The sequence below is a fragment of the Hippopotamus amphibius genome, chromosome 10 (genome assembly GCF_030028045.1).
Source record: "Hippopotamus amphibius kiboko isolate mHipAmp2 chromosome 10, mHipAmp2.hap2, whole genome shotgun sequence".
NCBI lineage: Eukaryota > Metazoa > Chordata > Mammalia > Artiodactyla > Hippopotamidae > Hippopotamus > Hippopotamus amphibius.
In genome coordinates this window covers 50,553,389-50,570,861 of record NC_080195.1, presented here as the reverse complement: position 1 = coordinate 50,570,861, position 17,473 = coordinate 50,553,389, and the positions used below count along the sequence as shown (strand labels likewise).

The following is a 17,473-nucleotide window of genomic DNA, read 5'->3' as shown; positions in this document are numbered from 1 at the left end:
TCCTTTTAATGTATTGTTGGATTCAGTTTGCTAATATTTTGTTGAAGATTTTTGCATCTTTGTTCACCAGTGATATTGACTTGTAGTTTTCTTTTTTTGTGGTATCTTTGTATGGTTTTGGTATTAGTGTGATGGTGGCCTCATAGAATCAGTTTGGGAGTATTCCTTCCTCTGCAATTTAGTTTCAGAAGTATAGGTGTTAATTCTTTTATAAATGTTTGATAGAATTCACCTGTGAAGCCATCAGGTCCTGGACTTTTGTTTGTTGGAAGTTTTTTAATCACAGGTTCAATTTTAGTACTTGTGATTCAGTGCTTGTTCCTATTTTCTGTTTCTTCCTGGTTCAGTCTTGGAAGATTGTACCTTTCTAAGACTTTGTCCATTTCTTCCACATTGCCCATTTTATTGGTATGTATTTGCTTGTAGCAGTCTCTTATGATCCTTTGTATTTCTGTGGATTCAGTTGTAACTTCTCCTTTTTCATTTCTAATTTTATTGATTTGAGCCCTCTCTGTTTTTTTCTTGATGAGTCTTGCTAAAGGTTTATCAAATTTGTTTATCTTTTCAAAGAACAAGCTTTTAGTTTCATGGATCTTTTCTATTGTTTTCCTCGTCTCTATTTCATTTATTTCTTCTCTGATCTTTATGATTTCTTTCCTTCTACTAATTTTGGGTTTTGTTTGCTCTTCTTTGGCTAGTTGCTTTAGGTGTAAAGTTAGGTTGTTTATTTGAGATTTTTTCCTGTTTTGTGAAGTAAGATTGTATTGCTGTAAACTTCCCTCTTAGAACTGCTTAAGGTAACTATCAGTATGTAGGTTCTTATTGCCATTTTGTTAATTGTTTAGGATTTGTTTTGGGGGGCCTTTTTTCTTTCCTTCTTCTTTTGTTCTCTTCTCTTGTGATTTGATGACTATCCTTAGTGTTGTGCTTGGATTGCATTTTCTTTTTTGTGTGTGTATCTATTGTAAATTTTTGGTTTGCAGTCACCATGAGGTTTTGGTATAGCAGTCTATATATATACAAGATTGTTTTGTTTCTGGTCTCTTAATTTCAAATGCATTTCTAATATCCTGCATGGGTACTCTCCTCTTCTCATGATTGCTGGTTTTGATATCATATTTGTGTGTGGATGATTTCCTACCTCTACTGTATGTTTCCCTTTATTGATGAGCTTTCCCATTGCTAATTTTCTTGTTTCTAGTTGTGAGCTTTTTTATCCCACCTAGAGAAGTTCCTTTAGCATTTGTTGTAAAGCTGGTTTGGTGGTTCTGAATTCTCTTAGCTTTTGCATATCTGTAAAGTTTTTGATTTCTCCATCAAATCTGAATGAGAGCCTTGCTGGGTAGAGTATTCTTGGTTGTAGGTTTTCCCCTTTCATTGCTTTAAATGTATCATGCCACTCCCTTCTGGCCTGCAGAGTTTCTGCTGAAAAATCAACTAATAACCTTTTGGGGATTCCCTTGTATGTTATTTGTTGCTTTTCCCTTGTTGCTTTTAATATTTTCTATTTTTTTTTAGTTTTTGTCAACTTGAATAATATGTGTCTTGGCATTTTCCTCCCTGGCTTTATCCTCTGATGGGACTCTCTGTGCTTCCTGGACTTGAGTGTTTCCTTTCCCATGGTCCAGAAGTTTTCAGCAATTATCTCTTCAAACATTTTCTCAGGCCCCTTCTCTCTCTCCTCCTTCTGTGACCCCTATAACGTGAATGTTGGTGCATTTAATGTTGTCCCAGAGGTCTCTTAAAATGTCCTCGTTTCTTTTCATTATTTTTTCTTTATTCTATTCCATGGCAGTGATTTCCACCATTCTGTCTTCCAGCTCACTTATTCGTTCTTCTGCCTTATTTATTCTGCTGTCGATTCCTTCTAGTGTATTTTTCATTTCTATTATTGTATTGTTCATCTCTGTTTATTTGTTCTTTAAATCTTCTAGCTTTGAAAAGCCATTTTTATCACATGTAAAAATTTTTTTCTGAACTTAAGTCTGTCTCACAACATAATATATATGGTGGCCAATACATCTATGAAAAATGGATGAGACCCCCTAATGTTTTCAAAGTTTAAATGTTAAGATTAAAAGATATTTTTTTCTAAAATTTAATAGTTTCATTCCTGCAATGTCTGACACTGTGAAGGGTTACAAGAGTATGCCTAGATATGAATAAGGCAAGCATTTAATGTAATTCCAAGGAGAAATGTATAAATTCACTTCATAGTAGGAGATTTTTAGTATACCCTTCTTGCTAATTGATAGATTCAGGCAACCCCAAAATTAGTAAGATTTGCAAAACAGCATTAAGAAATTTGAACTAAGTAGACATGTAATAGAACTCACACAGTTTGAGATATGCATGTTTTTCAAGTTGATGTGAAATTAAAAAATACAAAACAAAACAAAAAACAGCTGGCCATGTGCTATGTAGCAAAGCATCTATCAACAAAAGACATTTTTCTTTTTTTAATTGAAGTATAGTTGATTTACAATATTGTGTTAGTTTCAGGTATGCAACATAGTAATTCAATATTTTTATAGATTATAATCCATTTAAAGTTATTACAAAATAATAGCTATATTTCACTGTTGTATACAATATATCCTTTTTAAAATGTGTTTTATACATAGTAGTTTGTATGTTTTAATCCCGTACCCTTGTGTTACCCCTCCATGGGTAACCACTAGTTTGTTCTCTGTATATGTGAGTCCATTTCTGTTTTGTTATATACATTTCTTTTTTAAATTTTTTAGATTCCACATATGAGATAACATACAGTATTTATCTTATTCTGTCTGCCTTATTTCATCATGCATAATAGCCTCTAGGTCCACCCACATTGTTGCAAATGGAAAAATTTCATTCTTTTGTGGCTGAGTAATATTTCATTGTATATGCATATACATATATATATATACACACATACATACACATATATACACACACATACCACATCTCCTTTCTCTGTTTATCTGTTAATGGACACTTAGGTTGCTTCCATATCTTGACTATTGTAAATAATGCTGCTATGAACATTGGGGCGCATGTATCTTTTCGAATTTGTGTTTTTGTTCTCTTTGGATATATACCCAGGAATAGGATGGCTGGATCGTATGGTAATTCTGTTTTTTCTTTTTTTAAGGAACCTCTGTACTGTTTTCCATAATGGCTGCACCAATCCACGTTCCCACCAACTGTATACTATAGTTCCCTTTTCTCACATTCCTTGCCAACATTTATTATTTGTAGACTTTTTGATGATAGCCATTTTGACAGGTGTGAGGTGACAGCTCATTGTGGATTTGATTTGCGTTTCTTCCATGTTGAGTGATACTAAACATTTTTTCATGTGCCAGTTGGCCATCTGTATATCTTCTTTGGGAAAAGTCTATTCCAGTCTTCTGCCCATTTTTAAGCAGGTTGTTTGGGTTTTTTTGGATATTGAGTTGTATGAGCTGTTATATTTTGGATATTAATTTCCTATTAGTTATATCATTTGCAAATATTTTCTCCCATTCCAGAGGTTGTCTTTTCATTTTCTCATTAGTTTCCTTTGCTGTGCAAAGCTTTTAAGTTTAATTAGGTCCCATTTATTTTTGCTTTTGTTTCTTTTGTCTTAGGAAACAGATCCAAAAAATATTACTACAATTTATGTCAAAGAATGTTCTGCCTTTGATCTCTTCTAGGAGTTTTATGGTTTCAGGTCTTATATTTACGTCTTTGATCCATTTTAAGTTTATTTTTGTTTATGATATTAGGAAATGTTCTAATCTCATTCATTTACATGTAACTGTCCAGTTTTCCCATCACCACTTATTGAAGAGACTGTCTTTTCTCTATAATATATTCATGGCTCCTTTGTCATAGATTAATTGACCATAAGTGTGTGGGTTTATTTCTGGGCTCTCTATTCTGTTCCACTGATCTATGTGCCTGTTTTTGTGCCAGTATCGTGGTGTTTTGTTTTTTTTTTTTAATTTATTTATTTATTTTATTGGCTGTGTTGGGTCCTCTTTGCTGTGCACAGGCCTTCTATTTAGTTGCGGGGAGTGGAGCTACTCTTCATTGTGGTGCACTGGCTCCTCACTGCCATGGCTTCTCTTGTTGCGGAGCACAGGCTCTAGGCATGTGGGCTTCAGTAGTTGCAGTACATGGGCTCAATAGTTGTGGCTCATGGGCTCTAAAGCGCAGGCTCAATAGTTGTGGCACACAGGCTTAGTTGCTCCATGGCATGTGGGATCTTCCTGGAGCAGGGCTCAAACCCGTGTCCCCTGCATTAGTAGGCAGATTCTCAACCACTGCGCCACCTAGGAAGCCCTATCATGGTGTTTTGATCACTGCAGCTTTGTAGCATAGTCTGAAGTCAGGGAGTGTGAAACCTCTAGCTTTGTTCTCTTTTCTCAAGATTGCTTTGGCAGTTTGGGGTCTTTTGTGGTTCCATGTAAATTTTAGGGATGTGTTCTAGTTCTGTGAAAAATATCATGAGTATTTTGATAAGGTAAAGAGATATTTTTTCATTTATCTGCTTGGCACTAGCTAAAATAATTGTCAGTATCTAGTACTGATGATGATATAAAGGGAAACAAATGTACTCATACATTTTTGAAGTATGTAAATTAGCATTATTTTTGGTAGAGGAATTTTTTCTGCAAAACACTTAGAACAATGTCTAGCACGTAGAAACTACTGTATAAGGTTTTGCTGTCGTTATCATCATCCTTATTTGCTAATAACTATTAAAATAATAATGTGCCTATTATCTAGAAATTCTAGAAACTTCTTGTATTGTGAAACTTGTGCAGATAGATAATTACATAGATATACCTATATCAGTCACATAAGAATATTCAATGTGGCGTTTTTCATACTAAGGAAGAAATGGAAAAATCCTAAGTGCACATCAAGAAGGGATTACAGTACTATACATCCCCATTAAAAAAGAGTTAAACCGCATTTTAGTAATAAAGAAGGACATAGAGATATATTATTAAGTAAAAAAGTTAGTTTTTCCATATTATACAATATGTGTGTATATGAATCATTTTTGAAAACAAAATGGGTATATATTTGCAGATGCATAGAAGATCTTGGAAGAATTATACTAAAATGTAAGCATTATCTTTGGGAGATTGGATTATAGGAACCTTTCACTTTGTATGATGCACATTGTTATTTGAATTTTTACAGTGAGCTTGTTATTTTTCAGATAATGATTATTTATTGAGAGGACAATATAATGTAAAGGACAATATTAATATAAAACTCATAATGCAACTATGTTAACTTCTGCCCATACTGTATATTTTTATGTTATGTAAAAATATGTTATATTTTATTTTTGTATGTAACTACTATGTGCCAAGTCTTCCTATACATTATTTCAATTAACCTTTAAAATTTTTCTTAAGAAATATTTCAAACGTATAGAAAATACAGAGAATAATATAACAGATTATATACCTACAACTTAGATTTAACATTTTACCACTTTGGTTTTAGGCTTTAAAAAATTACAGAAGTTTCTTTCCTTTCCAACACAGTCTCTTTCTTTTCCTGTCTATCTGTACAAGTCTGAATGTCCTTTAAAAGATGTATATACTTTGCTATTCCTTGAAACAGTTTGTATATGGTAGATTTTTCTAAATTTCTTTAACAACTATAGGTTTGTTCAGGTTTTCTATTTCTTCTTTATTCAATTTTGGTAATTCATATTTGTCTTGAAAATTAGCAGTTTAATTCACATTTTCAAATTACTGGCATAATTTGTCCATACAAATCTCTACAAAGTCTGTAGTTATGGCACATTTTTATTCCTAACACTGATTATTTGTGCCCTTTCTCTCACTTTCTTAACCAATATTTCTAGAATTTGTTATGTTTCATTAGGCTTCAATGAACCACGTTTTGGTCTTGGTGAGACGTAATATATGTGGTGACTAAGAATGACAGATTCAAAGTACTTGCATTCAAATCCCAGCTCCATCACTTATCAGCTGGGTGGCCTAGGGAAAGTTATTTAACCTCTTATTCTCTCTGTGTATATTTCCTCATTTTTAAAATAGAGATATTAATTAGGATTATTAAGAGGATTAAATGCAATAAATATATATAAAGTACCTAAAGTAATTCCTGGCACTAGGAAATGTTCAAATATTAGCTATTATTTTAATTTTTATTGTTATTTTCTTTTTCCTTTGTTTAGTCTTTCATTAATGTATGCTCTTTTAAAAAATTTATTTCCTTCTTTGACTTGATTTGAGTTTGCTCTGTTGTTCTTATAATTGGATGCTTAGTTCATCTATATTGAATTTATCTTTTGTATGTATTTAAGCATATAAATAACTTTCTAGGTATCACTTTAACTGCATCTAGTAAATGAATAGTACTTCTATGGTAGTTAAATTCTAAATATTTTTGTAATTTCAGTTATTTGATAATAAATTACTTATAAGAATGTAGTTTCTAAATGTATGGAATTTAAGGAAAATTTGGGCGGGCTTAAAACAATGACAACGTATTTTCTACTCATAAATCTTCAATTTGTGTAGCGCTCAGTAGGGATAGTTCATAGCTGTTCTACGAACAGCTGGTGTCAGGTGGACTGACTTGGAGTCTAGCATCTGGAATCATTTGAAGGCTCACTTATTCACGTGTCTGCCAGTTGATGCTGGCTTTTGGCTGAGACTTTGGGGGTTGTCAGCTGGAAAACCTATACATTGCCTTTCCAAGTGGTCTGGGCTTCCTCATATCGTAGTGGCTAGGTTCCAAGAGTAAGTGTCGAGAGAGGGAGAGTGGAAGCAAGAAAGGATAGAGTGGAGAGAGGTGAAAATTTTATCTATTTAATTACACAGGCTCTGAAGTCATGTAGCATCACTTGTGTGTGTGTGTGTTTGTATGTGTTTTAACAACTTTATTGAGGTATATCTGACACAAAAATTTTCATGTATTTAAAGTACAATTTGCTAGGTTTTGGTGCATGTGTACATCCTGAAATTACAACCACAGCCACAGTCAGGACGATGAACATATTTATCCCTCTAAAAAGTTTCCTCCTGCTCCTTCCTAATCCCTCTCTCCCATTCCTCCACACCCCATCCATTCCTAGGTAAGTACCGATCTGCTTTATGTCACTGTCATTAGTTTGCTTTTTCTAGAAATTTATGTGAGTGGAATCATATCCTCTTTTTTGTCTAGAATTTTTGCACTAAGCAGAATTATTTTGAAAATAATTCATTCTTGAAGCATGTATCAATAGTTCAATCCCTTTTATAGCTGAGTAGTAATCTACTTTATGAATATACAACAATTTATCTGCTCACACTGAAGAGGGATTTTTGGGTTGTTTCCAGTTTTTGGCTTTTACAAATAAAACTGCTATGAACATCACATACAAGTCTTTGAAAAGACAAATGTTTTCTTTTCTCTTTAGTAAATATGTAGGCGTGAAATAGCAGGATTGTATGGTAGGTGTGTGTTTAACTTTTAAGCAACTGCCAAACTGTTTTCCAAAGTAGTTGTGTGATTTTACATTCCTCTACATATATATCAACACTTGGATCAATTTTCATAAGGTATATAGTGGTATCTCATTGTGGATTTATGTTTTTCAATTTTTTGTATTGAAGTATAGTTGATTTACAGTGTCGTGTTATTTTCTGGTGTACGGCAAAGTAATTCAGTTATATATGTGTGTGTGTATGTGTGTGTATATATATATATATAATACTTTGGATCTGGTAATTCCAAACTCCCAATCCATCCCCTCCCCCACCCTACTTCCCCCTTGGCAAGCACAAGTCTATTACTCTGTCTATGAGTCTGTTTCTGTTTTGTAGGTAAGTTCATTTGTGTCATATTTTAGATTCCACAGTTTAAGTGGTATCACATGGTATTTGTCTTTCTCTTTCTGACTTACTTCACTTAGTATGATAATCTCTAGGTCCATCCATGTTGCTGCAAATGGCATTATTTCATTCTTTTTTATGGCTGAGTAGTATTCCATTGTGTGTGTGTGTGTATCACATCTTCTCCTTTGTTGATAGACATTTAGGTTGTTTCCATGTCTTGGATGTTGTAAATAGTGCTGGTGTGAACATAGGGGTGCTTGTATCTTTTTGAATTATAGTTTTTTCTGGATATATGCCCAGGAGTGGGATTGCTAGATCATGCTCATTGTGGCTTTAATTTGTATTTCCCTAATAACTAATGATGTTGAGTATCTTTTAATGTCTTTATTTGCCATCATTATATTTTCTTCAGGCACAATGTCTGTTCAAATCTTTTGCCCATTTAAAAAATTGGATTAGGTGTACCCCCCAAAAAATAATAAATTAAAATTGTAAAAAAAAAAAATTAGATCATTTATTTTCTTATTAGAGTTTTAGGAATTCTTTATATATTTTGAATACGAGTTCTTTATCAGATATATGCCTTGCCAATACTTTCTCCCAGCCTGTGGATTGTATTTTTTTATTCTCTTTTCATTTGAAGAGCCAAAGATTTTAATTTTGAGTACATAATTCTATTCATTTTTTTTCTGAATTCTCCTTTTGGTGTCACATTGAAAAAATTTTTGCCTAAACCAGGGTAATGGTAGCAAAGATTTTCTCTCATGTTTTCTTTTAGAAGTTTATAGTTTTACATTTAGGTCCAGGCTTCATTTTGAGTTAATTTTTGTATATGGTACATGGTATGTATAAAAGTTTATTTTTTTGCATGTGAATATTGAATTATTCCAGCACCATTTGTTGAAAAGACTGTCTTTTCTCATATATTTGCACCTTTGTAAAAAAAAAAAAATCAGTTGTCCATATGTGTGTGGGTCTGTTTCTGGACTCTTTATTCTGATACATTGATCTATTTGTTTATCTTTATGTCAACAACATATTGTCTTGATAATTGTAGCTTTATAATAAGTCTTGAAATCAGGAAGTTTTAGTCCTACAACTTTGTTCTTCTCTTACAAAGTTGTTTTGGGTATTCTAGGACTCTTCCATTTTCAAATGAATCTTAGAATTAGCTTCTCAATTTCTTAAAAAGCCTGTTGAATTTTTTATTGGGATTGCATTGAATCCATAGATCAATTTGGGTAAACTTGACATCTTAACAATATTGAGCCTTATGATCCGTGAACACAGTATCTCTCTCCATTTATAATTTCTCTCAGAAATGCTTTAGGGTTTTCAACATACGGGTCCTTCAAATATTTTGTCAGAATTATGTATAATTACTTAATTTTTAATAATTATTTAAAATTTGAAGCTATTATAAATGCTCTTTTATATAATTTTAATTTGTAATTGCTCATTGCTAGTATATAGAAATAAAACCAATTTTTGTATGTTGTCCCTATATATTTAATCTTGCTAAACTCACTATTCTAAAGCTTTTTGTAGATACCATCAGGTTTTCTACATTTACAATCATGTTATCTATGAATAAGGACAGTTTTACCTCCCCCTTTCTGATCTCATGGCTTTTATTTCTTTTTCGTGAGTTACTGCACCAATTAGAACCTCAATGCAACATTGACTGACTAGAGGTGGTCAAAGTGGAAAACCTCTTGTTTCTGATTCTAGAAGGAAAACATTCAGTCCTTTACAATTATGTATGATGAGAGTTTTTATCAAGAATCATTGTTGAAATTTATGCAGTTTTGAGATGGCTTTTATTTTTCAGTTTTAATATAGTGAATTATATGGATTGATTTTTGAAAGTTTGTATTCCTTGGAAAAGCCCACTTTAATATATTAGTTTTTCTCAGCCTCAGCAATACTGACATTTGGAGTGAGATGGTTCTTTGTCAGGGGCTGTCTTGTGCATTGTAGGATGTTTAGCAGCATCCCTAGCTTCTACCCACTAGATGCTAATATCACCACTTGCCCCCAGTTGTGACAACCAAAAATGTCTCCAGACATTGCCAGATGGCTCCGTGGGTGACAAAATCATAACTGGTTGAAAACCACTGGTATATATTATTAAATTTGACTTGCTAAAATTTTGTTTCAAATTTTTGTGTCTATGTTCATAAAGGATGTTGGGTGTTTTGTTTCGTTTGGTAATGTCTTTGCTGGATTTTATATCAGTAATTCTGGCCCAAAGGAATGAGTTGGAAAGTATTCCTTCCTTTTTTAATTACACAGAAGAATTTGTATCAAACTCATATTATTTATTCCTTAAATAACAGGTAGAATTCACTAGTGAAGTCATCTGTCACTGGAGATCTGTGTATAGGGTGGGGGAGGGTTTTAACTACAGCCTAATTTTTTAAGAAGATTTAGGAACATTCAGGTTATCTGTTTTTTCTTGGTAGTTTGTGCCTTTCAAGGAATTGATCCATTTCATCTAATTTATTGAGTTTATGGGCATAAAGTAGTTCACAGTGTTTCTTCCTATTCATTTAATGCTATAAGATCTATCATGCTGTCACCACTTTCACTCCTGATATTGGTAATTTATGTCTGTTATCTTTTTTTCTTGATAAACCTGGTGGAGTTTTATCGACATTATTTATCTCAAGCAATTAATTTGTTTCATTTATTTTCACTTTTTTTCTGTTGTCTTTCTTGGTTTTTGTTTTTACTATTTTTTTCCTTCTGCCTACTTTACTTTTATTTTGCTCTTCTTTTTCTAGCTTCTTTAGGTATAGCTTAGTTCATTTAATTGAGACCTCCTTTTTTTCTCAATATAATCATTTAAAATTTTAAATTTTCCTCCAAGCTGTAGTTTAGTTGTATTCGACAGATTTTGGCAAGTTGTGTTTTCATTTTCATTCAATTAGAAGTATTTTCTGAAATCTTTTTGATTTCTTCTTTGACCCATGGGTTTCTTAGAAGTGTGTTTAGTTCTCAAATACTTGAAGAATATCTAGGTTCCATTTATAAATTTTAAATTATTTTGTTTTGATAGAGAACATATTCTGTGTAAGTTCAGTCTCTTAAAATGTATTGTGGGACAAGATGACATAGACATCTATTTCTGCTTCTCCCCAGTAAGTAAAACTATAAACCCTGGAAATAATGCGAAAGACAACCAAAGGAGAACTCTGAAAGATGGAAAGAGGAAGGTAATCTGGTTAGGGACCCCAGGAAGGACTAGAGGAACAGCCTAGTCAGGGCATCTTGTAACCTCCCCCTTCAGAAGATGACAGTTAAGGCCCAGCATGTCCTGACCCCAAACTTAGCTACAGAAGGCGTCTCAGATTGGCTTATTCTTCCCCAGATTGAAAAGGATATCCAACAACACCAGGCTCGTCCACACAAGTGTTTCTACCACAACACACACACACACACACACACACACATACTCACACAATGGTAACTAGGTGAGATTATGTGTTAACCTGATTGTGGTAATCATTTCACAATGTATATGTGTATCAAAGCATCATGTTGTAATATGCAAGTTTTTTGCCAATTATACCTCAAAAAAGCTGAAAAAATTCATCTCTATGTATTGTGTTGCATTACATGTATTGGGGGAATAAGAAAAGAATTGGAGGATGATTTCTATCAAAATAGAGTTTAATTTTTACAGTTTAAAATGTTCACATGGTTCTTGCCCTTCGGCGTGCCAGTGAAGATCCTGGTGTTGCCACTGGCCGCCGCCCTGCCCGCTGTTACCAGTACTGTAAGAACAAGCCATACCCAAAGTCTCCCTTCTGCTGAGGTATCCCTGATACTAAGATCCACATCTTTGACTTGGGGTAGAAGAAGGCAAAGTGAATGAGTTCCCACTCTGTGGCCACATGGTGTCAGATGAGTATGAGCAGCTCTCCTCTGAAGCCCTGGAGGCTGCCCATATGTGTGCCAACAAGTACATGATGAAAAGCTGTGGCAAAGATGGTTTTCATATTTATATTCAAATATGGCTCCACCCCTTCCACTTCAAAGGCATCAACAAGATGTTGTCCTGTGCTGGGGCTGAGGGGCTCCAGACAGGTATACGTGGTGCCTTTGGAAAGCCCCAGGGCACAGTGGCCAGGGTCCACATTGGCCAAGTCATAATGTCCATCTACACCAAGCTGCAGAACAAGGAGCCTGTGATTGAGGCCCTCCGCAGGGCCAAGTTCGAGTTCCCTGGTGGCCAGAAGATCCACATCTCCAAGAAGTGGGGATTTACTAAGTTTAATGCGGATGAATTTGAAAACATGGTGGCAGAAAAGCGGTTCATCCAGGATGGCTGCAGGGTCAAATCCATCCCTAATCATGGCCCTCTGGACAAATGGCGGGCCCTGCACTCATGAGAGTCTTGGTGCTGTCTCCTGCTTACTCATGTCCACTAATAAATCCTACTTTCCTGTCAAGAAAAGATATTCACATTCTTTTTTGTATTTTACTTGAGTTACATGTGTAATTAAGTATAATGGTATATACAGTGTTTAAATTTACATATTGTGTATGTCCTTTACTTTTCATAATCCCAACATTGAGTATAGGTTGGCTTGATAGTAGAGGAGCTTTTGATTTTATTATTTTGGGGGCCCATGAACTATGTCTGTGTGTTGTCCAGACCTAGGACAGGGGAGAAAGAAGTACTACCAGAGAAGAGCTGGGAAAGAAAGGTTTGGGTTCAGGGATGCAATTTTTGCTAGAAAAGTTGCCATTTTTTTTTAAACCTCTTGGTTGGGTAGTAACAAAGACCACGCTTAAGCTCTAACAATAGGTGAGCTGGGTGTCAAAATCTAAAATGCCAGTTTCCAAGCAGAATTTTAAAACATATATGGTCACAAGAAAATGTTAGGAGTGATTATTCCTGGGGAGTAGGATTAAAGGAACTTGAGGAGGGGGTAGGAAGAGGGGTTTTACTTTTCATTTTGTACTAGTAGAGGAACTTTTTAAATAAAATGCACTAAACACTGGGAATGTATATTTAGTCTTATTTATTCCTCATCAAGTTTGCTAGAAACTGACACACTCAAATTTAATTATATTTAATATTTGTAGTTAATATTATTTATTTGACCTATTAACGTCTGTTTTATTTTCAGAACTGAATGCAGAAGCTAGTCTAATGGACCAGATGAGCAGCTGTGATAGTTCATCAGATTCCAAAAGTTCCTCATCTTCAAGCAGTGAGGATAGTTCCAGTGATTCAGAAGTTGAAGAGTGCAGATCCTCTGCTTCTAATCCAGGGAATTATGTCTCAGAACATCCTACCATGTCTACCATGCCACAGTGCAAGATTCCTGAGATAGTGGCTGGTCCTAATAAACATCATGACAGCAGTGGCCTTCTGATGAATACTTTGAGTAAGTGTACATAAGCATGAGTAATTGGAAAAGTAAGAATTCACAGTGGAGCCATACTGATTACGGTCTAAAATTTGCTTAAAGAGAGAGACTTCTTTTTTATTCATTTGGCAGCATTAACCATTCCCTTGTTATTGAATTATTCATTAGACTCTGTGACATAATGCCTTATTGTCTTTTCTCCTGTCTTTCTAGGCACTTTTCTGTCTCTTCTTTGCTGATTTATACTATTCTACTCAGTCATTAGAGCTGGAGTTCCTCAAGGCTTAATTCTAGGTCCTTTTTATTCTATATTCTTTCCTCAGATAATCTCCATAATTCTGTTGCAGTCAATACTTATATATAGAGGACTTGTAAATTTGTATCTCTGACCCACAACCTCTGAGCTCTAGAAACATAAGTCCAATACATCTCATATTAAAAGGCATCTCAAATTCACCTTGTCCAAAACCAATTTATAACCTTTGGCTAACTGTGTTTCTTCCTAGAGAAAGGCAGGATTCATCTAATTATGCAAACCAGAAGTGATTGTATTTTAAGGTTGAGTTCCTCTCCCTCTTTACAGCATAGTCAGTCCTTCACCGAGTCCTGTTTATATTACTCCTTAATCTCAAATTCATCTACTTCTCTGCATCTCCACCACTATCAGTCTAGTTAAACTTACCGTTATTTGTTGCTTTAATAATGCAATGTCTTCCTAACTGGTTCATGCCTTATGTACTCAAACCCATTTTTGATCCACTAAGTACACTGTGGCCATATTGATCTTTTCATAATTCAAGTATTATTTGTCTCTCCTACTTTGAACTTTTCAGTAGCTTATCCTCTCTTTTGTCATAGAGACAAAACATTTGAACATAAAGGTCTTGCTCTTTCTGCTCTAGCAACATTTTCCTGCTTTTTGTCACCACACTCAAATACTTTCGCCTACCTCAGGGACTATACATGTACTGTCCATTCAGCTAGAAATACTTCTTTCTTTTCATGTAGTTAACTTTTTCTCCTTTAGATGACAGTTCAAGATTTACTTTATCAGGAAAGCCTTTCTTGACCTTTCTGACAAGATCAAATCCCCCTTGTTATAGACTTTCAGAGCAATATCTTCTTTATATCAATTGTCGTTAACAAATTTACATTTTTTTGATTTGCTCTCTTCTAGAGTATAAGCTCCAGGAGGACAGTGATCTTGTTTATTTTGCTTATCACTGAATGCTAGCACCTGTACAGTATCTGATACATAGCAGATGCTCAGGAAATTCTTTTTCATAAAGGCACACAGGTTGATGCTCTCTGGGGGAGAATGGGACTTGATATTTAAAACTTATCTCACTGTGTTAATTAATAATGGTAGAATAAGCATCTAGGAAAGACTGACTTGCTCTAGCTTAACAACAGAACTAAATAAGGGAGGAGCCAAAATGGGTGGTAGAGTAAAACTATGGTTATGCTTACGGTAGTGTAAAACTGTGAGTTAATTAGGGACCAGCAAAGGTCTTTTGAACTTCCAGTTATTTATGTCTTTAGTGCTATTATTTTTACCTGAGAGGCAAAATTGTAGCATCTGATTTCTTGAATGGCCAGATAATGACAAATACTAGGAGAAATTTGTATGCCCATAATAATATACCTTCATGATGTATGTATGTACATACATTAAAATATGTTTAGTTACATGTGTGTTTGTATATATAAAAGAAAAATTGACGGAAGTAGGGAAATTGACAAGTCTAACGTAATGGTAGATTTAATGCATCTATAATCGAGGAGACAGAATTTAGTAAGGGTATAAAATCTTTGAACAACACAATTAACATGCCCTTTTTTTTAACATAATAAATGCTATCTTTTTTGTTTTTGTCCGCAGCACAGTATCATTTCTGTAAATTAAAATTAGTCATAGGAAGCAATTTATGTTTTGCAAGAGCACAAACAAATGGAAGAATCTACACTGTGATAGTTTCCTAGGGATGCTAGGAAATATCACAAACTAGGCAATTTAAAACAACAGAAATGTATTCTCTCACACTTCTGGAGTCCAGGAGTTAAAATCAAAGTGTCAGCAGGGTTGATTTCTTCTGGAGGCTCTGGAGAAGAATCTGTTTTGTGACTCTCCTATTTTCTGGTGGTTGCTGGCAATCCTTGGTGTTCCTTGGCGTCCAAACTTGCTCCAAACTTGGCGTCCATCTTCCTTCTCTGTGTGTTTGTGTCCACATTTATTTTTTCTTTTTATCTTTTTTAAATTTATTTTTATTGACATATAGCTGAATTATAATATGTTAATTACTGCTATCAGCAAAGTGACTCTCTCTATATATATGTATATATATACATATACGTGTGTGTGTGTATATATACGTATATATATATATTCCTTTCCATTATGGTTTATCACAGGATACTGAATGTAGTTTTCTGTGCTATACAGTAGGACCTTGTTGTTTAGCCATTCTGTATATACCAGTTTGTATCTGCTAATCCCAAACTCCCAAAACAACTGTCTTCCACCACCCTACCCCTTGACAACCATCAGTCTATTCTCTATGTCCCTGATTCTGTTTCTGTTTCATAGATAGGTTCATTTGTGTCATCTTTTAGATTCCACATATAAGGGATATCATATGGTATTTTTCTTTCTCTTTCTGACTTATTTCACTAAATATGGTAACCTCTAGTTGCTTCCATGTTGCTGCAAATGGCATTATTTCATTCTTTTTTATGGCTTAGTAGCATTCCATTGCATATATGTACCATATCTTCATCCATTCATGTCGGTGGGCATTTAGGTTGTTTCCGTGTCTCGGCTATTGTGAATAGTGCTGCTGTGAACGTGGGGTGCGTGTATCTTTTTGAATTATAGTTTTGTCTGGGTATATGCCCAGGAGTAGGATTGTTGGATGGCAGTTCTATTTTTAGTTTTCTGAGGAATGTCCATACTGTTTTCCACAGTGACTACACCAACTTACATTCCCACCAACCATGTAGGAGGGTTCCCTTTTCTCCACACCTTCTCCAGCTTTTGTTATTTGCGGACTTTTTTAACAATGGCCATTCTGATAGGTGTGAGGTGGTACCTCATTGTAGTTTTGATTTGCATTTCTCTAATAATTTGCCATGTTGAGCATCTTTTCATGTGCCTATTGGCCATTTGTATTTCTTCTTTGGAGAAATGTCTCTGTAAGTCTTCTGCCCATTTTTCGATTAAGTTGTTTCTTTGTTGCTGAGTTGTTTGTACTGTTTGTATATTTCCAGAAATTAAGCCCTTGTCAGTTGCATCCTTTGCAAATATTTTCTCCAATTCTGTAGGTTTTCTTTTCTTTTTGGTTATGGTTTCTTTTGCTGTACAAAAGCTTGTAAGTTTGATTAGGTCCCATTTGTTTATTTTCATTTTTATTTCTATTGCCTTGGGAGATTGAACCTGTCCATCCTAGTAGTAAATACATCAAATCTTGCAATCTAAAAGTGAAAAGCAGTCATTCTTTTAAGAATATAAATATAAAACATTTATGGAAATTACTTTCTACTGGGACAAATGAAGTAACACATTTACTTGAAGAAGTGAAGAAATCATATTTTATCAATCATATCATATGACTATAAGACAATGAGAATATAAATAAGTAACAAAAAATACTTTAAAATACATACTTAGAAACTTTGGAGCACATACCTAGTGACTCACATGTTAAAAGGAAATTACAATGAAATTATAAAATATTTATAATTAAGCAATATCAAAAATGTCTCAGCAGTTTTGGGGTGCAACCAAAATGATTCTGATAGGGAAATTTCAAAATGTTCTTTTTTTAAAAAAAATTGAAAATAAAGAGTGAAAGTTTCACCTTGAGGAACTAAAAGAACAATAACATCTTAAAGCAGGAGAAGAAAGTATTATAGATTAGAATTGAAATTAGTGTAATAGATAACAAGGAAACATTAGAGGAGCAACAAGACTAAAAGTTATTTCTTTGAAAACTAATAAAAAAGGACCAACCTTCAACTAGGGCTGATGAAGAAAAAATGAAAAAAACCTCAATATTAGGAATGAAAGAGTGGTTGAAATTATGTTTTTATCTTTTTAATTATGAAAACTTTACAAAAATTTTATCCCAGTAAATTTGGCATAAAAATGGGTGATTTTCTACGAAAAAAGTAAAATTTACCAATTCTAACTCAAAAAGGAATGCAAAGTCTGAAGAAACCATTAACAATTAATGTCTCTTCCTCCTTCAC

The 17,473-nt window shown here is 34.1% G+C and overlaps 2 pseudogenes; both read left to right on the top strand.

Moving 5' to 3' along the window:
* Positions 1-13,257, top strand: part of LOC130829825 (ELL-associated factor 2-like) — a 30,063-nt pseudogene extending 16,806 nt beyond the window's left edge.
* Positions 11,544-12,238, top strand: LOC130830450 (60S ribosomal protein L10-like; annotated as a pseudogene).
* Positions 13,258-17,473: the final 4,216 nt, after the last annotated feature.